This window comes from Petromyzon marinus, chromosome 61 (assembly GCF_048934315.1).
Source record: "Petromyzon marinus isolate PM22_M1 ecotype Great Lakes invasive population chromosome 61, UKy_Petmar_22M1.pri1.0, whole genome shotgun sequence".
Taxonomy (NCBI): domain Eukaryota; kingdom Metazoa; phylum Chordata; class Hyperoartia; order Petromyzontiformes; family Petromyzontidae; genus Petromyzon; species Petromyzon marinus.
Window position 1 is genome coordinate 7,560,671 of NC_133727.1, and position 21,385 is coordinate 7,582,055.

At 46.3% G+C, this 21,385-nt stretch overlaps 1 pseudogene; it reads right to left on the minus strand.

The window, feature by feature from the left end:
* LOC142906022 (exosome complex exonuclease RRP44-like) overlaps window positions 1-18,255 on the minus strand; it is an 84,105-nt pseudogene extending 65,850 nt beyond the window's left edge.
* Between the last annotated feature and the right edge of the window lie 3,130 nt (window positions 18,256-21,385).

A 21,385-nucleotide genomic window follows, 5' to 3' on the forward strand; every position in this document is an offset into this window, starting at 1 on the left:
TATCTCCAATGTAGCCTTAACAGACTGTTGGGGCAAGTGCTGTTGGCGAGGAGCACAGATGAAGGCCGGCACGGCACACAAGGAGGTGGGTCGCCGGCGCCATGCCCGGCCGCCTTTGTCTCCCCAGTGGCGATGTTTACACACCGCACCAGGCATTCAATTGAGTTCCGAGTCAACCTAGGGGAGGCCCAGGACCGGTTCAGATAATCATCACTGGTGTTGACCGTGCGAAGGAATCGAACCCAAGTCGTCGGGATCGTGCGCAGAGCGCTAACGCTACACTACCGCTGACTGCTCTCTGCCAAGTGCCCTGCACACAAGCACGGATTGACGTAAACCCAACGTTATTATTCATACTATTAAATGGGTTACTCAGAAAAGCCTCACTGATTCTCAAAACGTTTGCATTCAAGGTCACTGCTACGTCTTTGTAAAAGGAGGCGAACAATTGATATGTGCTCCCCAAATAAGTAATTTGCATGTAATTTGCCAACCTTGGACCATGATGCTGGCACACGAATAACGTTACAGGATCTTTTAACGTCCACTGTTAAAGCGGATAGCCTGTAAATATTTTACGCTTAATACACACCACAGTATTAACCGGAGTGGCCACCGAGTTTGAAACGCAAACCTCCACAACACACAGCGAATGCAATACCGCTTGGGTATTGCATTCGCATGAGAAGCCGATGGCTGCAATGACCAAACCAACCGAGGGATCGTGATGTGCGGGCCAGCCAAGGAATTTTAAAGCCTTATTTGGCCATCATTAAGGAGTAGATGCAACCCCCCTTAGGTTATATGGAGTGTACAATTGCAGTTAAGAACATACCTAAAATATGGCTGGAAATGTTGATCCTTTTGAGCTTCTGGTCCAAATTAGGCTGTGTGCATTATCCACGCAGAGTGACAATGTAATGCGGCATGCAAGGCATGCTGGAAAGGACCAGATCCACTGGTCACAAACGTGCTTTTTGCCATCTAGAGATCACTTTTTGCATCAACTACTATTTCCCTCATTTGTTTTTATTCTACAAGTACTTTTCTGCCCTTCGAGTTTCTCATTGTTAAGAGAAAGCATTAGATTTTCTCTATAATTCTTCCGGATCTGAGGGATTTTACTGTATTTTTAATGTGATGTCCTCTCCGTGACAATACGGGCTCCGTCATGGCAGTTATTTCCAAAGCATATTTAATTGTGACCGTTTTATATTTGAAACGCATTTACATCATTTAATTCAGTTTCAGTTTATTTTGGTATAGCCCTGTGAGCCATCCGGCTCTAATGTATCCACCGGTGTAACTTCCTCTGTAATAGTCCACACTGTCAAATGGCAAAAAAACGGAGCTTCGTATCTCACTGCGTTCTTCCACCTTAAACCAAGTGTCTGTGTGTCTGATAGAAACCTAATCGTAGAGAGATGGTCAGGGGGCTTGGGTCCCAGTGCATTAAGCCAGTCCTGGGTTTAAATGCAGAATTCAGCCGTTCGGGAAATGCCAATGCCTCCCGGTTAAGTGAACACATGCCCTACCTCCTCGTCGAAGGTAACGTTGAGCTTGAGATCTTTGGAGTCAAAGAAAACCGTCCCCTCCAAGCCGTACTTGGGAATGAGCACCACCACGGCGTTCTTGCGCACAAACAGCACGAAGCCCTCTTCGCTCACCACTCCCTTGCTCTTGAAGAACAACTAAGACCACAACAACAACAGCCGTTAATCACCGCTACGTGGCCAAGAGCAGACACATGCGCATCACTTACCAAGCCCATAATTATTTAACAAAATTTAAGGTATTTTTCTGCATCCCCCCGCTAATTTATTCCAGTTGTGCTATTGGCATCATGTCATGGGGATTATTTTGAGTTCAATCGTGAAGGTACAATGTCAATTGTATTGACTATAATCCTCCATCACCTGACAGAGCCAATCAAATAAAGTTGTCACATCATGGGCAAATGTGCCAAGTGACCAGGTTTTTTAGCAAACACAGAAGAATGCTGAAAAGCAATGTCAAGTGTAGCCAACCAGTACAGCCACGGCACCACCACACGTAAGCGTGCGAATAGAAAACAATTGATTCTTACTACACGCACAATACGATGCCTGCTTTCGTGACCTTAAAAATGGTTTTCAAGAGACGAATGGACGCATTATCAGGTGCCTAAGCACACGCCGTGCAAGCTCCACGTGGCCCACACTTCCGCCTCCCACCTGCGTGTGGAAAGCTACAGACGAGCGTTGGGCGTACTGCGCCATCTTGTGGCGGTAGTTGAGGTTGTTGCAGAGCTGTTGCTGCTTCTGCTTGTCGGTGAGCGCCGGGTACGTGGGGTCGGCGCCCACGCACACGGCCAGCAGCCGGTGCACAATCACATCCGAGTATCTGTAACAGTACAGGGAGACAACAACAACAATATTCACATTTGTTGTAGCCTCTATTTAATATGAAGATTAAATTTACAGTAGATACAGGCTGCGGTATGGCCACGAGATGCCAACGGAGCAGCGGTATTAATCCACCAAGCAACGCGATTCATTCTGGTGGATCTCAGCGGGTTTCACGATCCACCAGAAAGCTACGCAAACAATGACTCAGATGGATTTAACGCTGTGATAGAATACTGTACTCTGGACATACCACGTTCTAGCACCATCTGCTTGTGGAAATTATCTTTGTTAATGTATGAATTTAATTCTTTGTTGAGGATTTTTTATTTGTCATCAGATGTAACGCAAATTGCTGCCTGCTCAAATCTGTGTTCTTATTTAAGATCCACGACAAAATCGTTAGCGATCCATGGCAGAACTGCAATTCACTTTTGGCCGCCGCTGCAACACGGCAATGGATTCTTGATTCTGCACGTGGAACACTGTCACCCTCCTTGTAGGCGTTGGTGTTCTCCGGATCCTCTAGTTTTTCTCCAACACAAGCCAAACAACCATTTAAGGAATTGGCCAAACTTCCCGTTTATAGGACCTTTTAGAAAAATAAGTCAAAATCTGAATCTTTATCCTGGAGAAATCCGATTCGCGATAAAAGCTCTTTTTGACAGATGTCCAGTAGGTAGATGATAGGAGTGCTAAGAATAGGAAAGGTAAACAAATCACTAAAAGTAAATAATAGAAAAAAGATATACAAGTTGTATGTTGAACTTCATTCACACCGTACGTAGCCAATCGTGCTAATCGGAGGTGTGCCATAATGACAAGTTAACATTGCATAAGTACATCAATTAATAAATAAATTCCAAAACTTGGGAAAGGCAGCACAGTCCCAGACCACATCAAGACAACAACATAGTCTCCTCAATAATCGCGAAGGTCGATTTCACGCGTGTGCCTGACGCCAGAGCACGTCACCGTCGAATGGGCGACGTGAAGTGGGTGTAGATGGCGGTGGCGAGCCCGTAGAGGTGGGTGTCGGGCTCCATGCCGGAGCAGAAGTAGATGGCCTGCATCATGCAGCGTGTGGCCGGGATACGCAGCAGAGTGTTGAGGTATGGTGGCGCTCCCGGCACCGCCGCCTGGTCCAGGGACTCGGCCAACGCCTTAGCCGAGTCCACCTGGATCTCAATGTTCTGCGCAAAAAAATCAGGCACACCGGCGTTTGTGAGGTGACTATCCCGCACGTGGCTTGTAGTTCAGTGCTGGGGAAGCAGCAAGGGTTGTGGTGTATTGGAAAGAAAACGTTATTCAGCGCACTTCCTGTAGGCATTCAGGTTTCCATAACCTGGCTAGCCAGGAGAAGGCAGTACAGCAAGTGGATTAATCTACATCTGGCACAGTGCCTGGCTGCCTTCCAGCGTTGTCTGTGGTTCGTCACACCTTTTGAGTTGTTCTGCCTCTAAGGGCGAGTGGAAACTATACGGCTACATCTCAAGATAAAGGTAAAAGGTGCAGCCCTGCAATTGCTCGCTCAGGCCAATACTGACATCGTTTCAAGACACCTCTGCTTCACAGTAGGGGGTAGCACATTCCCACCCATTTTGAGCAGTGGAGTAGCTGGGAAACGAGCCGAGTCCTTCAACTCCCTACACTTGATAACACAGTATGTTCAATGCGGTTGCTGGATTTTGAAGCCAGGGTCCCAGCTGTAATCTCTGGGTCATAGGGTGACCCAGGTGACCCTTGCAAATGAGACTATTATGGTCTCTTGAGTTCTCACCCGGTTAAACCAAAAGACCTCAAACAAAAATGTGAGCCACCCGGCGACCTCTGAATTCCTTGCGAGGAGGATGATATTGAAGGAAGGTTAACAGAAATCTAGAGACAGTAGAACCCCTCTTAAAGACGGTAATTGGTTCCACGAACCCGAGCATTAAAGGATTTGGTCATTAAGCGAGTATAGGAAATATGTGTTAAAAGCTTAATTCGTTCCGATAGCATCGAAAGTTTCCCTTGTTCACCCAAAAAACGTACTTTATAATATTTAAACAATGGATATTAATACATAAAGATACTAACATTATAACCACATCATATTAAAATAAACACTGTTAATAAATGCATTAATTCATTTTGGTTTAAAGCTTTCGTGACTGCAGGGATTCATATTCTTGGTTCTTTCAGTAAATTCACGTAGAAGGGAAACAATAAAATAATAAAAATATAAAACAATAAAATTCTCACGACGTTTCGACTGCAACACAAGCAATCATCATCAGGTGTGAAAACCACAACAAGAAAATGTGAAAAAGTGGCAGTTATTTTAACGTTAGCACCACGGAGATAGATTTGATAAACCATTTCGGGTCTTAATTGATTGATCACGCTTAAGGTGGCTTTCAGAACGCATCTATTATTTTTCATCTCCCCCCTCCTCTTTTCCGAACATAGATGGACTCGTCCATCTGAACAAACTGTCAAATCTCTCTCCGTGGTGCTAACGTTAAAAATAACTGGCACTTTTTTTCAAATTTTCTTGTTGTGGTTTTCACACCTGATGATGATTGCTTGTGTTGCAGTCGAAACGTCGTGAGAATTTGATCGTTTTATTATTTTATTATTTTATTGTTTCCCTTCTACGTGGCATTAATTCATATTTACTGTACCTACAACAGCCCGTCGTTAACAGAGAAATGGTCGGTTAAGCCTACACATTGAGCTCTATGGAGGCCCGTTGTTAAGCGATTAGTTAACAAGGGTGGTCGTTAAAAGGGGTTCTAACTCTACCTTTGATTTCGCCGCCTTCACCAAGATGTCGTAGTTGGAAGGCGGAGGCGCTGGATGGCGTCGGAGCAGCGCACACTCGGGGAATTCGCCTACGATGCGCTCCGCCACGGAGATGTTGGCGAGCAACATGAACTCCTCCACCATCGAGTTGGTCTCCCTGTGTACACGCACCAGTTTCCGCCACCACAACACATCAACCACAAGGGTCAAGAATCTTTATCTTAGATTATTTTGCTGATAATAAATTTCCCACGTGATAAGCCACTTTGTTCAGCTATCATTTGTGGTCAGGGTTTTACTTGGTAAGATAAAAATAGTTTAGTTTTATTTGTATATTTGTTTAAGTTATTTGTTTACCTTTCCAATACTTTGCAATCCTAACGTGTGCTTGTATTGTTTGTTGTTGTAACGTTGTGACCTGCCCCAACTGGACATCTGTGAAAAAAGAGCTTTACAGCTCATCGGATTCTTCCAGTAGAAATATATATTTTGATTCTGATAGAGAGATCTTCACAACAGTCGGATTGCAGTCATGGGAGGTGTCTTGTTGACGAGACTCACTTGAGTTCCTTGGTCTGCAGGTCGATCGGGTCGTGGGTTTCGCTGTCCATGTGGAATCGGACCTCAGGGGATACCAGAGTCAATGCCCTACGGGTGGAGAAGGGACATGAGCGATTATCATGTCCAGCCAAAACAACACAGAATCTTAATATAAGACACTTCACAAACTCAGATATTTGAGTTGAACATGCACAGCTCGTTAAGTCAATCCACTGCTGGATGAGGGCCACCCCATGTCATGCGGGTCGTGGGGTGGTTTTACCGTACTTAACCGTGGTGGTCAGTATGCGTTGGCAAAGGTGGGGGAGCACAGACATGGGAGCATTAAGTAGAGTAAAATAATTTATGTCACTGCATTGTCCTCTATTGCCACAATGTAGCCCCGCAGCAGCCTGTAACACTCCAATCTAGAAGGATGTTATTAACCAGGTAAAACCTTAACTTCTTTATTGTTGCCTTCATTTCCGCATCTCCAGCTTCTTCAGCCTCCCACTCCCAGCCCCGCTCACTTCCCCCCCCCCCCTGGCATGTTGCCGTGCTCGCCCCTTTAATCCCTCTAGCAGCACCCCACTTCCCCTATCCCACACCCCCCTCTCTATCTCTCCCCCTTTGCTCTCCCCCACTTTCTTACCTATATAGCCTCTTGTTACAACAGCCATTTTTTGCCCACTTCAGCAATTGTTTCTGGCTGTGGTTGTCCCACCTGAAGGATGCTTGTGTTGCGCCCGAAACGTCGTGATTTAATTTAGTTGTTATTTTATTTTATAGTTTTACATACGTGACTTTACTGAAAAAAACAAAGAGTATGAATCCTGTAACACTTGTTTGTGCATGGTATTCACCCAAGCGTCATGCATCACGGGGTCAAAAAAAGCTACAGGTGCAGCCTTGCAATTGCTTGCTCAAGCCACTGCTGGAAGAAGGGGGCTCCCATAAGAGGGGGCCCCTCTAGAGATACACCCTTCTACAGTCCCTCTCAATGTATTTTAGCCTACTCTTCCACGCTGGCCGGATGTCTTAGAAAACACGGGAGTAACCACACTTTACCGCGCCACAGGCAACCTGCCGATCGACTAAATGTGGTGCACCCATTAATACTGCTCAGCGCGCCAGAGGCGGTGGAGGGGATGAGGATCTTGACAATGAGTTACCCGTTTTGAATGCGCCTCTGCTTGAGGATCTTGGCCAGGGAGTTGAGGCCACGCAAGCTGCTGGTGACCGGGTCCTTCCGCCCGGCGTCGTCCATCATTAGCTGAGCCTCTGCGTACGTCAGAGACGCCTGCGGGGATACGATGAACACACCACGGGTGAACCATGGGGTCCTCGCAATTACACAATGCCCACGCCTGATCCAAGCCCAAGCCAGAACTCAACAGATGTCTACGTGGCTCCCGATGACCACTGAGGGTTACGCTCACCCAAAGACAGTAAAATTGATATTTTTTTAATTCTCAAAGCTGGAATTTAACAAAATTTAGTGCAATGTAATTTGGTGGTCTTTCATGCAGTGAGTTTAACACGTAGGCTTTCGTGACCAATATCATCCATAATACAGGTTGTTTGGGTTAGATGGTGTAAATACATAAATGTGTCGTTAAACCCGCCACCACCCGCCACAGCCGACTAGTAAGGGTTGTCACATAAACAGAACGTGGCCAATTCGTCACTGGTACAACACACCGGTGTGCTGTACTCGTGACGAATTGGCATGTTCTGTTTACGTGACAACCCTTATTAGTTGGCTGTGTCGGGTGGGGTGGGTTTAATGACACATTTACATATTTACACGATCTAACCTAAAAAAAAAACCTGTGTTTTGTGCAGTGATTGTTGACTGGACAGAGACCATCAACTCACTACTTTCATGTCCTACCTCGCACCTCAGATTAGCACAGTTGGCTACAAACGGTGCAAAAGAAGTTCAACATACATATTACCACTTGTAAACCCGGTTCATCTCGCTACACTTGTGAACCCAGAGGTGCAAGCTCAACGCTCTGACCTCTCAGCCATCCGGAAACCTCAACTGCACTAACATAGCAAGGCACCGATACAATACACGTGAAAGCAAACGAGAGTTTTACAAAAACTGAACGTCTGTGGGGGGGGGGGGGAAATCACCTTGGAATTGATGATGCTCTTGGTAAAACGTGTGCTCACGATCTCAGCCTTTGGAGTCATCTCCCATATGCACGAGAACGCCAGCCTGCACGCGCACAGCACATGCACCGTCGCCATTCACCGTCGAGTGGCGGATTTGTCGACATTGGAGTGGTGCAGGGTGTTCACTCAGGAAAGCCTCGCAAAGTCTCGAGACTCTTTTTCAGGAGGGTCTTGCCAAGTTTTTGGTAGTAGAGTCATTCTTTCAGCAGCGGGATGTTTGGCCAAATACCGGTTTGGGTTGTTACAAATTACTCAACTGGAATATATACGTAGCAACCATTGTTCGACTGCAAAAGCTTTGCAGTACCCTCCCGAAGTTATGAGATTCAGTGAGGCTTTCCTTGGTTAAGGATCATAGTAGTAATAACACGTTTATGTTAGCGATGAGAGGAAACCTGATAACCTGGAGTCAACCCATGCTAAATAGGGGGAGAACATACAAAATCTACATGGAAAGGCAACCAAGTCGGGCATCAATCCTAGGCCATTCTTGCTGTGAGACACGTGTTACCATTGTGCCATCCTGGTTTGGCTGTTTATGTATGTACACATGCTTGTGTGGATCTGTACAAAGACACTTTAACAGTGCCACGCATCATGGGATTACATGTGCACCTGGCAACAACGCACGTTAGCTGCTGAGTATGGGTTGCAATGTGCGCACTCGCGAGTTAACAGTTGTTGGTGCATCTCACCAGTCGACGTTGGATCTCAAGGAACACAGGTTTGAGCTCAATAACTCTGGCACCATATCATTCCTCTGCAGGCGCACAAACACATAAACGCAACCACTTCTCTGTCAATAAACACAATCTGGCAAATACATATGCACCAACTCAACGAGTGTTTTGCAAGCAAACCCACACATGATTAAGTCACCTGCAGGTAACTGTTCAGCAAGGGGATGTTTTCGTGAATGCCAGTTAAGATTGTATGGGTTTTATTTAGAGGAAATCTGATGAATCCAGAGGAAACCCATTCACTAACAGGGGAGAGAACAAACAAAACTGCAAGCAAAAAGGCACAAGAGTTGAGTAATCAAACCCAGCGTCTCCTTGCTGCAAGGCACGAGTGTTACCACTGCGTCGATAGCCTGCCGCTCATGATGTCATGGTACATCATATGATAAGAAATCCGCAAAAATCACCTCGTTTAAAACATCATGAGAGATATTTAGCATTGTTGTTGCACATTTTTTAATTCTAATTCATTTTTAAGTTATCGTTATTCATACGGGAAGTACTGGAAAGCACGCAAAAAAATGTGGTGAAAATGTCAAATACAATTACAGTTGTGGGGAAACTGCTACCGCGATGATCGTTACATCATAATATTTTACATCATGTCGTGAAGTTAAGAATGAAAAGATGAAATCGGCGGGTCGTAAAACACTTGATATTGTGGCAAGAAGAAATCCACATCTCACCTTCTCACACAGGTAAACTGTGGTACCACGCAGAGATGCCTCCTCATCCAAGGCATTCCCCGGCCGGATAAAGTAGCTCACATCAGCGATGTGTACCCCAACCTAGAACACACATTAATACACCGTCACCACCCTCACATGCATGGATGTGTAATGACAGGGTGATACCTGCCGGCCTGTAAGGGTAATTAAGGTTATAGCTGCATTACATAATGCCTTATTATGAAGGGGCGTATCTGGGGTAAAGGTCAACGGCGGAGTCAGTCGAGAAGCTCCGGGAACCATCCCGAAGGGCCTAGAAGGTTCTAGAAAGGGGGCGTGGCCAGAGGTGGAGCTTGGCCACTCCAGGCAGATATAAAGAGCACCGAATCAGAACTTCGGGGCTGTTAGCGTGGGGTCTGGGTCCTGGTTGCGTCGCTACCGTCGTCATCTCTTCGTCTTCGACCGCGTGGCTGGTTCTTCTGCAAGAGCAGCTCTGTCTCCACCGCTACGCTCGTCAACCAGCCAGCGTAGCTACGCAGGACGGAGATGGGCTGCGTGTTTGTACAGCCTAGGTGTAGCCGCGTTACGAAGTGTATCGCCCTGTGTGCTTTTAATAAATAAGACGCCTTCTACTAGACGTCTGTCGGAAGTCGCTCACTCCACATGCATGCATAACCTCCACCATAGCCACTCCAACAAAAGCACAATAATGTGAAATGAAATGCACACCCATTACTACCTGGTGCATTCATTGTGAACCAGGCATTCGGCCAGTGACGTGAACACTTAGGCCAGTGGGGTCTTATCCATGGCTTGGCTCAGGCTTGGCTCTCGCGCAACATGCATTGAGATTATTTCTATTATTTTGGCTGCTATAAATGTCCAAATGATGGGCCACTTTGTTGAGCTATTCATTTGTGGCCAGGTCACTAATCAAAATTAAATCAATACCTCAGTGGGCTTTGCATGGTAGGATGGGGATGGTTTCGTTGTATTTGTTTGTGTTTGGGTTATTTGTTTATCTTTCTTGTATTTGCACTACTATTATGTTTTTGTACTGTTTGTTGTTGTAACGTTCTTACCCGCCTCTACTGGACATAAGAAAAATAGCTTTATAGCTCATCGGATTCTTCCAGTATAAATATTCTGATTCTAATTCTCAATAAGCCACATCAAAGCAACGCTTAAAACCCGAGCTGCCTCTAAGCATGGTTCCAGTCCTGAGCCTCTGTGTCCCTTGTGCCTCCTCGTATATCTCTGAATGCTCCCATCCACGCTCAGAATTTCCTTGAGCTGAGCCTGAGCCAAGGCACAGCTAAGCCACTCATACGTCTTTGGAGGCAACGGAGCAGATCAAGCCAGAACCGAGCCATGTTGAAGTCAGTCCTGAGCCGAGCAGAGACCAAGAATACGGGCACTAAGGCAACAATGTTTGGAAACTTAATAACAGGAATATTGTCCACCTCTTTGTCAATCCACTGCAGGATGAGGGCTTCTCCATGCCGTAATGGGTCGCGATTGTCATTTGATCTTGCTTTATTACGATGGTCAATGCAGGTGGTGAAGGGGAGAACTTGGGCAGTTTTTTTAGATATCACTCTGTACCGGTGTTAGCCATGACTGGAACTAAACCAGCTTGACAAGATGAATGTGCAGTGCACTTATCATTGTGCCACTAAACTCCCCTTGTCACCTCCGCTAGCATTGACAAAACCATGAAAGGAATAGGCACGAATTACCGCGACCGTGACCACGATTACCACCACCAAATGAATACCTCGGTGTTCCCATTGTCGAGCGGTTTGCAGTGTAGGGCAACGTCGATGTCTGTGCAGCCTGGTCGATCCACACTGCAGATGGACAACGCACGGAGGTCCTCCCTGCCAGCCTGGTCCTTGTACGAGACACACACAGCACCAGGTTCAACAAAACGCTGACTTACAACAAACAAAACACAGGGTGAGCCATACATGGGTAAACCAACTTCATTCTAATGGCGTTCTATCTTCTCAATAGGCGACTGAATATTTTGAAAGTACAGTCCGTTCTCCTATAACTCTGCGTGTTTTCATATCGTGAATTAGATATAATGCGATGAATGCATTAGGGAACACATTTTTTTCATAACATGGATGCGAATTGGATAAAAGGCGATCGAGTGAACAGAACTGCGTTGTGCGAGGCAGAATAAGCGGTTGTACGGTTGCCTCGGTGTAGCATCACACAAGGCGGGATGCTTCTGGATGCTTCTAGATGCTACTCACGTACCCGAAGTCTTTGTTAAGCCTGCGTACGCATCTCACGTGTTATCGCGGACTGTGCTTTACCCTATATTATTTATTATGCGATTTTCCCACAATTCGGTGTTCTTCAGGAACGCAAGTACAGCGTTATAGGAGAAAAGTCTGTAATCCTCTTGCTCCATTCATTTCTGTACTGGACCATCTCCACGGCTACTGCAGAGTCCTCCACATCCTGGCTCACCACTTTGATCCGCATCTCCGGAGGCCTGCCTCTCGGGTCTCCGCCCTGGTGCTTCCATAAGTCCGTCGCCTTCCTTCCTCCGATGTGAATTTCCTCTCTTCTTACGATGATGTGTCCGAGCCATTGACTTTCTTTCAGGTCGACGGCTTTTCTATATACGGTCTGCGGTAAAGGTGTAGAGCCCCGTGGCTTCTCGTTCATGCCAGTGCAGCGGAAGGACCTCGACTGGAGGGAGAGCTCCAGAGAGGCCCTCCAGAAGGTATTCTACGCAGGCCAAACATCTTGAAACTGTTGAGGTTTGACAGCACGATGATGATGATGGGGGGTGTTTTCACATTTGTCTATTGTCGGGGGCCTATACGTCGGGGGCCACACGTCATGGGCCACATCAAAGGCCACCAGGGGCCACCAGTGGCCCGTGGGCCTTGTAATAAAGAACATTGAAGCAAAGGATTCTCACATGCACGATCAAACACACCAACACACCGCAGGCGTAAGAATTGAACTCAATCGATGAATTGACATATCGTCACACGTCTCATGCCTACCTCTGCTGTGATGCTGAACGTGGGAGGGGGCAGGCATGCAAGTACGGCCTGGCTGAAGGGCTGGTGTGGCACGTCGTGCTCCAGCAGCAGCACCTCTGTCTCCGTCTCCTTATCCCCACATTCGCCCAGAGAGCGCACAAAATGGCCCTGCACAAGCACACCGACGATTAGCACGGTTATCTACGTATGGTACGGAAGAAGTTCAACATGCATATGCACATACGTGGCCAATCGTCACCGGTATCCCTTTTCCACTGGTACATTGGAACCCAGACAGTGCAGAGCTCTCGAGGTGTCTGTGGTCACCCACTGGCTTTTTGCCGTGTCGAACCAGAACCAAACCGTGATATGCTGGCCCCACAAGGCATCCAAATCTATCCAGGGGCCGAGCAGGGCCAGGGGCGGGGCTAGCGACACGTTGTGTGACGGCAGTCGGTACACCACGGGGACGTGGCACCACAGCATCATCTGCACGTGCCTAGACTTGTTCAAAGCATTGACCGTCCATGGCATGGATCCGCTTTGCAGTGGATAAACAACCTGCAGCCTACTAAACCGTGCCAGCCATGGTGCCGCTCGGTTGTGCAGTGGAAAATAGGTATGAAAGCACAACCACAATGCCAACCTTGTACCTAACGTTCATGATGTAGAATATTAACCGGCATCTGTTTAAACAAAGATACAACCCAAATAATACATCTTAACAATATATTTAGCTTTTCACCAATTTTTTTTCTCATTGTGTTAATGGTATCACACAAGACAAGCAATCTATACCACCCTTCGTGGTCAAGGACAACCCACAGGAGCAGACATAACAGAGCTACTTCTAAGATCCATTGAAGTGAAATGCAGTCCAAATTGTAGGGGGGCAGTGCTTTTCCAACCACTCTGCCAATCAAAGTAATGTTCATCACATGGCAGTCAAACGCAGTCGTTTTCTCAGAGATGGAAATTAAACAATCGAAGTGCACGACCAAATTTAATATCGTTTTTGGTGCAGTTATTGGTGACTGGGCTGAGACTATCAAGTTACAACACCTTAATAACCTAGGTTGAATCACAGGTGAGTTTGCCATGCTTTCAAACAAAAAAAATCAAAGTGGTGCCACTTCATCCACCCTGACTTCCAATTCACCGTGTCACCGTTCGTGTTTTGGGTTCGACGGCTGTATTGCATAGAGAGCCGCGTGGCCGCGCGTCAAGTGACAGAAGGATGAGCCCGACGATGCCGACCACGGGACAGACGGGTGAGGTGTCACGGCGTCCGGGGCGTCACGGTGCAGTCGTACGTTCGGGTAGCGGGAGTGTCGCAGCCAGCCATCGATGGCCACCACGATGCGGTGGGCCTGCAGGGACGCAGCTTGTCTTGTCTCCACCCGCACTCGTGGCATGCGGTGGTCCGCGGGCGTGAACAGGTGGCGGGTGGCCTGCAACACGCACAAAGAGCCCCCAGTAAGGCATTCAACAAACTGTTTGGGCGAGTGCCGTCAGCACACACCTATTCAAGCTGGTACGGCAAACGACGGGGTGGGTACGGCCAGCACCATGCCCGACCGCCTTTGTCTCCACAGCATTGATGTTTACATGCCACATCAGATACTCATTTATGGCCGAGTCGACCTAGGGAAGGGCCCAAGACTGGTTCAGACATTTGCCGCTGTTTATTGGTTATGAGCGATAAATATAATCCAACTCCGGTCCCAGAATTCGTAGCGCAGCGCGCTAACTGCTACATCACCGCTCCCCACACGTACACACACACACACGCAGATCAGCCCACCTCCTTGATTGGGCTGGGCATGAGCATGCCGCACAGCGGCCTCGAGTTCCGCTTGATGATGCCGACCACTTTGCCAGTGGGCCGACGCATCTTCCCACTTTCGGCTTTCAGCTGGAGACCAAAACAAAGGACAAACATCGTGTTGCGTATTCTAAGCAAGAGCGACGACAGCAGCAGCAGCAGTTGGGATAGCACCGGGAGATGACAACGCAAACTCAAATGAGCACTCACCACAGTAGCTTCTCTCTAACACACTGAAATAATGAAATAACTATTTTTTTTTGCCAGCTCACTGCGTAACACAATACAATTTAGCTTGAAGGGGAAGGAGCAATCCAAAACAATAGCGCTTAACCTGCGGATGTGGTTTCATGCTGTGTCTCATCAATGTCAATAATGAGACTGACGCTTTGTTAAAATGACAAAAGATCACAGTGAGGAGTCCTCCGTAAATATTGATAAGTTAAAACAGTTGTGGCGATTGATAGAATCAACCGGAACACGCCCATGAGATACCACACGTTTAAAAAAAAACACGTAGGCTTTTGCGACCAATATTATCTACAACAAAGGTTACCCTCCAATCTAATTCACAATTTGATGCTTAATCTCTCGATTCTTTATGATTTCACTGATTGACATTTTCTCTTACCTGCTTAGCACATCAGTCACCCTATATGTGTTTAATGTTTACGTAACGTTTTTATAAGTATAACTGTGCAATGATCAGTATATAAATAATCTGTCCAAGCCAACTTGCACTACATGCCATTTAATATCTAACACTTGTTTATGTTTGTGCAATATTGTCGACTTTTCATAAACCACGGTTGTTTTCGTGCCAATTTCAATTAACTTAATTGCTGTATTTTATTATGTTTTGCATTTTGTCACTGTGGTATGTATGCATGTAGAACTTATTTCGCACCGTACACAGCCAACCATGCTAATCGGAGGTGCGCGGAAAGGACAACAATCTAAATACAAAAAGCAGTTCTAAAGAAATTCGTTTTCAATATAGAGGCCACGCTGTGACCCAGCTCAGACCGTGGAAACGACGCCGTGTTGAGCCTGGATATGCATAACAGGTGGTATAGGCTCTGCGCCAAAATGGCTGGCAGCAGAGCGCAGTACAGCAAAATGAACTGTTGTCCTGTCCTTCTATGCTCCTGATCTATGTCCCCCCCCCCCTTCACCAACCCGCACCGAAGTATGGTCAAATAACCCCTACGTACATACAAAAATAGTACGAAATGATTAGCACTCCTGACTTGATTTTGAAGTAATGTAATGTAAAGTCATTTAATAAACGCAAAATCAAGCTAACAGCATCTCTAATGTGGATTGTTGTCTGGTCACACGGTGTTCATTATGTTTAAGGTTTCTCTTGAAGTGGTTGAGTCTTTGTTGTTATTCTTTGTTTAAACTATATTAAAACTATTTAAAAACTATAAACTAAATAACTTTACCAGGTAAGGACCCTGAGAGCTATATAGCTCTTTTTAAGTGACCTGGCCACAAATGATCGTTCAATGAAGTATCTTATCACATTTGAAATTGATAGCAGCCAAATACTCTAAGTGCATGTCAGATTGTAACTGTGGAGGGAAAAGCCGGAGGACCTGGAGAAAAATCCATGCGACCACGGGGAGAGAGACACGCACACTGCAGGTGTCTGGGTTTGATTTTGGTTCGGCAGTGTTGACGCTCCACTCACCACATCCTCCTCATTCTCTTCTACAACGTCCCCTGCGACGCCCTCATCGTGCAGGACCAGCGAGGAGGGGGCAACCCAGCGCTCCTCGGGGAACATCTCCACGCACACGATGTTGTCGTGCATCGCGCGGTTTAAATGCTGCAGCCCTTGGATCAACACCTGCAAGGAGACAAAAAAGATCCCCCCTATAGCCTTAACAGACCGCTGGGCCAAGTGCTGTTAGAGAGCAGCATATACTGTAAAACCTTGGATTGCGAGTAGCTTGGTCTGCGAGTGTTTTACAAGACGAGCAAAATTTTTAATAAATATTAATTTGATAAACGAGCGAGGGTCTTGCAATACGAGCAGCTTTGTACTGCCGAGTGTCACGTGATCACAACTGATATACGAGTGCTTTGATATACGAGTGCTTTGGATTACAAGCACGTTTCCGGAACGAATTATGCTCGCAATCCAAGGTTTTACTGTACAAGAGTTTTAATACCACGAATAAACAATTTAAAATGTAGGATTATTAGCCCATGAATCTTCTGAAACCAATGTTTTTCAGTAACATATGTTCAAGCAGGGCAATTTCTGGACTGGGTTTTTTTTCCAACAAAGGGCCAATGTACCTAATTGTTATTTAACGTTACATTTTGGAGGTGGAAATAGACCATTCATTTTGTTAACAAAGTAGTCACAACCATCATTAGACCTCCTTTGCCAGTACCAAAATATAATAGGGTTTTTCCCCTTTTTTCTGGCAACAAAACTGAAACCTTTTACAAGGAATCATGTGTGCATTAACCACAATACTTGTGGTCAAAATGCAAACAAAAACACACTGATAATATTTGCAATATATGCGTACGCCTTTTGGCGTCCTCTGGTCTCGCACCAATTGGGTCGAGGCTCAAAAGAAAGCCGTCCCTGGTGTGGTTAATGCACACATGATTCCTTGTAAAAGGTTTCAGTTTTGTTGCCAGAAAAAAAGGGAAAAACCCTATTATTAAAGTAGTCACAATTAACGTATATACTGTGGTTGTGGTGGCGTAGCTATCGAGTGTGCAGGCAGTGCAACTGCACCAAGACCCACAGGCCGGGGGGGGGGGGGGGGCAGGAGCCAGGCTACGACACCTACGTAGGGTGCAAAAGACGTTCAAAATACAAATATTTTAGCCCAGTAGCTCTTAACCTTTACTGCAGCCTTGCAGTGAAGGTTAAGAGCTACTGCTCATGCCAAGAACGCTATGCCACTGCTTCATTATAAATTTGTTTTTAAAACTCACACAGATACGATCGAACAGCATTGTTCCTTCCAGACGCAGGCTTGTGAAACGTGTACCTCTTTATCACTGTCACCGTCCCCTCGCACCCTCAGAGTCCCCTCCAGGTAATTCTCACGACTCGCAAGGAAGGTTCCCTGGACAAACCGGCCGGAGCGCACACCTTGCTGCAGCTGGGACAGCGGGAGATGTTCGGGGAAGATTACCCGGGACTCCACCACATCCTGCACACGTACATAACTCTAGGATTTATTTGATTCATAATAAAGGTTTTTGGGTTAGATCGCGTTATTTATAAATGTGTCGTAACCCTCCACCACCCGACACAGCCAATCAGCAAAAAAAGTGTCACGTTGACAAAAGACAGATAATTCACTACTTTAGCCCACCGGTGTGTTGAAGAGTGAATACAATTGAGTACTCAAACTGTAAATGTTGCGGATTCACTCTTCAACACACCGGTGGGCTAAAATAGTGAATTATTTGTCTTTTGTCAACGTGACACTTTTTTTGCTGATTGGCCGTGTCAGGTGGTGGAGGGTTCCGAGACATTTAAAAATAACGCGATCTAACCCAAAAACCTTTTTAATGAATATTGGTCGCGAAAGCCTACGTGTTAAACCGATTTATTTGATTGATTGACCATTGCTGGTGAGGATGAGACGTTCTAAAAGGGAGCTGTTCAACACGTATTATTTTGCGACCAATATTATCCATAATAAAGGTGTTTTGGGTAAGAGCGCGTAAATGTGTGTAGTTAACCCGGCACAGCCAATTAGTAAGGTTTGTTACGTAAAACAAAACGTGTCAATTAGTTACTACAGCAGCACGCCAGTGTATTGGAGAGTAAACCCACAGCACTTGCAAATCGAGAATATCGTTTCCCTGGCGATTACAACCAGTGAAACGTCGTACTCAGCGCAAGGCAAGTGTCCCTTTCTTCAGTGAGGCAGCTGGATACAACGCGGAAGTGAGAGGTCGGACAAGGGTACAGGCCCGCACCATAAATATGAGGGGTGGGGGCAGAGCTGATGCACGCATACGGAGTCTCACCTGCTCCGAGGCCAGTGCCAGACGGTCAATCAACTCAGGGTTGTCCAGCAAGCTGCGCACGTATTCCTCCACTGGGGGTACACAGACACGCGCAGATAAACGCAGAAATTATAATTGGCGACACGATTTACCGGACGATTTAGAGTGCCAGCCAAAATGTAAATTTGTTACTTTTCAAGTCATGGCTGCTGGATGTATTAATTTTCCTGTTTAACTGAAGCACTGTTTAACAAGAGGCACTACAGGCTTGATTCAAAGCTTTCGTGACTGCAGGAATTACTCTTTGTATTTTTCCGGTAAAGTCACGTATAAATAATAAATAATAAAATAACATAATAGTGTACGACGTTTCGGTTGCAACACAAGCAGCCATCATCAGGTACAGAAGAGCTAAATTTACGAGAGAGAGGAAACACATAACCCCAGATGTACATACAGACACACAAGTAGGGGGGAACTAACACAGATACAGCAGGGGACACAGAGAGAGAGGCATACCAAACAAACAGGGTTTAGCACCCGAAACGTCGTGATTTGTTTAATTTTATACCTATATTACTTTACCGAAAGAACCAAAGAGTATGTTTAACTGTGTCTCTGTGACTGTGCGTGTTTAACTGTGTCTTTGTATGTGACTGTGTCTGTGGTGCACGTCTTTGTTGCCCTTAATATGGCTGTCTGGGTGGCGAGTGGTCGCTCAGTGGTTAGTTCACTGCGCTACGAACCCAACGGCCAGAGTTCGATTCCCGCTCACGGCCAACACCAGTGACAATTATCTGAACCGGTCTTGGGCCTCCCCAGGTGGACTCAGTCTCAAATGAGTACCTGCTGCGGTGTGTAAATATCTACACTGGGAAGACAAAGGCGGCCGAGCGTGGTGCTGGGCACCCACCCCGTCGTGTACCGTGGCCGACCTTCACAGAAGTTGCCCCAAGTTTGTTGAAGGCCACACAGGGAATTTTTTTCTTTTTTTTAGTGCATCCACCGCGACCTGGCTGCGAGAAAATTGCTGGTAACGCATGGACACATCGCCAAGATTTGCGACTTTGGGCTGGCACGGGACGTTCAGACTGGCCCCAACTACGTGGTGAAGGGCAATGTGAGTCCTTCACCTTACTTAGCATCATCAGCATCATTATCAGTATCGCCAATGTCATCACCATCATCGGAATGGAAGGCCCATCACTTTAATTGTACTCAATGTTTTTATTTTATTTTGCACAGCCCCTAAGAAAAAAAAGAGTGGGGGGTGCTGCCACACACGGTGGTGCAATGGCTCTCCCACCCTGGACTTGCAATCCAGAGGTCGGCAATTGGATTCAATCTCCCTGCTCTGCCGAAAGTTCAAAATATGGGGCAATTTCAGAAATCCCCTTCCTCCTCCCCCGCCCCCATGTGGTACACGGGGTAACTCTGGCCCAGAATAACCTGTGGTGGTGACGACCAGGCTAACTACACTAATTACAACATGACTAGCTACGACAGAACGGGACCACAGCTCGGGTCCCAGTCCATGTGTTGGAGACTCGGTAGAACGTAGACGTAGACAAAGGTTCTTCAGGATGAACAACAACGCCGGTCCCTCTGGGGGACCCAGCTTATATTCTCTGTGGCGTGGCTGACTCCGCCCTTGGCCACGACCACCTTCTAGAATCAGCGAGCAGAAGGATCTGGACCCCGACCACGTGACCACCCCTAGTCCCCACTTGGGGCCCCTTTGTAGACTTAACCGGTCACGTGTCCTCTCGGGTCAACAAGAGTGCCATGGCATTTAGTAACCCGTTTCCTACGGCCGGCACTCCCACACCCTATCCTGTTGGGTTGGCACTGCACGCCAAGCGTGATGCCATCCAGCTGATCAATCAGCGCTGACCGAGCCCCTCTAGGGCCGGTACTACACCCACACCAGAGTGGTATCCGCGATGTCAATACACCGCACGCCGTGCCTCTCTAGGGCCGGCACTACACAGTGACATCCCGTGATGTCACTACACATTTAACCCTTCAGGGTAGTGGAGGGCTAGATGACGCTAATTTGGCCAGATGAATGTGGCCTGACGCAAAAAACGTATGACGAATCGCGATGCATCGGCCTGAACTGAATTTACTGAACGTATTGTTGTTGTGCTTGTGGCCATGCGGTCATGTCCATTAGGTGCCTCTGCCTGTAAAGTGGATGTCTTCAGAAAGCATGTTCCATGGGCTCTACAAGGTGCAGAGCGACGTGTGGTCATACGGTATGCTACTGTGAGAAATCTTATATTTTGCTGAGACAAACTTTCACTTGCCACAAACATTCGGGGCCCTGAGTACAGAAGATCCTCACAGCAGACAACGATTGTAGTCTTATCTTACACTATGATTTTTAATTGCGTAAAGTTCAGATTTAAAGCTTCCGTGACTGCAGGGATTCATATTCTTGGTTCTTTCGGTAAAGTAACGTAGAATGGAAAAAAAAATAAAAAAAACGTAATAAAAAATACAATTTTCACGACGTTTCGGCCACAACACAAGTAGCCTTCTTCAGGTGAAGGAACAGAACTGTCGGGACGACAGCACTTCAATGACTGCTGCTAAGATTCGCAGTGTCGTTTAAACTAGGTGGGAGAGGTAAAGTGCCTTGATAAAGGAGTTTACATATCAAACAGGATAATTTAGCATTGAAATAGCTGCGTTAAAGTGTTGGATCAGCAGGGTGTTAAAGTCAGAAGTTAGCATGTAACTGGGAGATTAGCATGATGTTAATGTGAGGGATTAGCATGTGACTGGTCACGGAAATAGCTATGTTAAAGTCAAAGTTTCCATCTCAACAGAGGCATTTAGTATATGGACGCTAAAGGACTGCAACTACCCAACTATCATACAATAAACCGATGTGAAAAAAAACTAAGTAGAAACTTCATCAATATAATAAATGTACTCAATATATTCTTCAATAAATTGAGCTATAAACATAAAGTAACTGGGTATACACTACACTATCTAATGAATACCATATAGTAAACTAATAAAAAAAACTAAAATACAAACTACATCAATGTTATCAATAAACTCTATATACTCTCCATCAGCTGAGCTACTAACAATAAGTCGTTATACATTACAATGCCATATGGCGAAAAAAATGGGTGGCGGTTTTTTCCTTCTTTCCAACATTAGCACCACGGAGAGCGACGAGCCTCGTTCAGACGGACGAGTCCATCCATGCTCGGAACGGAGGAGGGGGGAG